The sequence below is a fragment of the Ambystoma mexicanum genome, chromosome 2q (assembly GCF_040938575.1).
Source record: "Ambystoma mexicanum isolate Mex_15411 chromosome 2q, UKY_AmexF1_1, whole genome shotgun sequence".
Classification (NCBI taxonomy): domain Eukaryota; kingdom Metazoa; phylum Chordata; class Amphibia; order Caudata; family Ambystomatidae; genus Ambystoma; species Ambystoma mexicanum.
In genome coordinates, this window is record NC_090924.1 from 459,164,927 (window position 1) to 459,167,508 (window position 2,582).

The following is a 2,582-nucleotide window of genomic DNA, read 5'->3' on the forward strand; positions in this document are numbered from 1 at the left end:
GGTATTCTGGCATTTATTTACTGGTAGGGGCCTGATCTACCGACAGGTCAGGCCTGCCAGTAGATCACTGCCCCCACCCGCAAACATATATTTCCCTGGTCCAGAAAAAAAGCTGGTGCCAAATTTACTGGCATTTTTACCAGTATTTTTTCCACACCAGGGAATTTCTGATGAGCCCCATAGTGCTGAGTTGCTCACGCAATGTTTGTGTATGTGGGCATATCCATGAACCTCAGATAAGACCGCCCATTCATGGATGTTAGAAGACATAAGCGGTCCACTAACTGGACTGCTTATGTCTTCTAAGATCCATGAATGTACCCCAGTCACATAAAAAGATTTATTCTCAAACTACATCTGTGCCCTCCCGTACCGGATACAGTGACTGCATGGCACGTATTACTCCAACCTCGGATACCTCCGTATGGATTCATTTGAATACCTTCATTATTCTATGGGGCCGGGAGGATAGCAAAATTGAGGGGAGCCCTAAAAAGTCGCGAAACAGGATTCGGGGCATGGCCGAAGAACCACAAGTAGCTAAACACCCTTTGAAAGAAATTTGGCATATATAACTAAAGCATGGCATGAAAGGGAGTCATATATATAAATGGTGTGTTCATTTTGATTGATAAGGATTTAAACAAATCATACATAAACATATACTACAGATACCAGCATTCCTTGCTGCTACAGAGTTGTACTTCCCAGAGGGATTCAATCCTGAAAACCTGAAACCAATCGGCCTCCCTGATGATTGCTGAGGCATGAAAGCGTGCTAGGAGGAGAAGATCTTTGGACTGTTGAGCAGATTGCAGCTGGGCTCAGAGTTTCACCCCTGCCACCCCTCATTTTGCTTGCACATGTAACTGGAGTCTGGGGCTCCAGAAGGGCTGCACCTGGGCTGCACATGCCTGACTTTGAAGTGCCGCACTGTTGGTAACTCCCCCTCCCTACTGAGGGCTGACATTGAAAATTGGGGGAGAGGTGGATCCTGGCTGGCTCTACACTACAGATACCAGAATTCTTTGCTGCAACAGACTGGTACTTCCCAGAGGGATTCAACCCTGAAAACCTCCCTGACGATTGCCGAGGCATGAAAGCGCGCTAGGAGGAGAAGATCTTTGGACTGTTGAGCAGATTGCAGCTGGGCCCAGAGTTGCACCCCTTCCACCCCTCATTTTGCATAAACATATTCAAATGGAAAATCAAACTGAAATCAAAATAGGGCAATGCAGATTTCAATCTCTCTGTTCCTTTAAGGAAATTCATGATTCTTATTTATTAATAATGTAATGTTTAATTTTTTAAATCATTCTAATGACAAGACTGCACAGTATCACCAACAAATAATGTAAGTGCAAACTGTATGAACCTGATGAAGAGATTCTAAACATGAGTGATAGCGCCACCACTCAGGAAAGAGCTAACTTTTAGTAGGGAGAATCAAATCGGAGGAAGGGGTTGGGAGTGGCAGGCATTTCAGGGACATTTGGGACCCATTTAAATTGTCCAGCAGCTACCCCTGCCATCTTAAAACCCTGCAACACTCACTAAAGAACTGATACACTACAACTCTACAATCGTATGACAAAGTCACACCACCCATCCCCGTCCCTCACAGGCACTTGGGCGAGGACCCTCACACACGCAGAGGCGGCAAGCCCACTCACAAAGGCTTTTGCTGAGAACTCACTGCTCTGCCACCCATAGGCACAACTCCTCCAAATGATATGATATGGCATTTGTAACACGCCTATACACAAGTGTTTCAAGGCGCGACGAGGCAGGGAGGGGGGAACAAGGGGAAGACAGACAACGATCCTACTAGGCCAGGTGTCATTCAGATCGCGCAAGTGCAGGGGTAGGGGGAAGGGAAAAAGTGCGATGGGGAGGGGGGAAGTGCTGATCAGGGTAAGTAGAATAAAAAAAAGAAATAATAAATAAGTAGGGCCAGGTGGTGGCAAGTGCAAGGTAAGTGCAGACAAGTGCTAGGAGGGGGGAGCTGTAGGGATGCAGAGACAGTCCCGCAGTGCAGGGGTTGCCAGGGAGGCAGTGCAAGTGGAGAGTGGCTGGGCCAAGGAACCGAGGTCGGTGAGAGTGGCCCAGGTGCAGGTTCAGTGCAGTTCCAGTGAAGAATTTAGCAGGGGAGAGGGGGAGAGAAAGCAGAAGCAAAGAGGAAGGTTTTGAGGTGCTTCCGGAACCAAAGATGGTTCGCCTCAAGTTTCAGGGAGGCAGGAAGGCTGTTCCAGAGAGAGGCCCCTGCCGCAGAGAGAGATCTACCCCCAGCTCGTTGCTTCGAGAAGTGGCTCACCCTGAGGGAGTTGGAGACAGATGAGCGGAGGGCTCGGGAAGGAAGATATTTAAGAAGAAAGAGTTGAAGGTATTTAGGCCCCAGGCCCCAGAAGGCCTTGTGGACAATGCAGAGGGCTTTGAACTTAATCCTGGCAGCCACTGGGAGCCAGTGTAGAGATTTCAGTCCTGGAGAGATATGGTCCCTGGGCTTGAGGCCAAGGACAAGTCTCGCAGTCCTGTTCTGGATGAGTTGCAGAGGGCAGAGAGTGGAGGCAGGCAGATTAAGA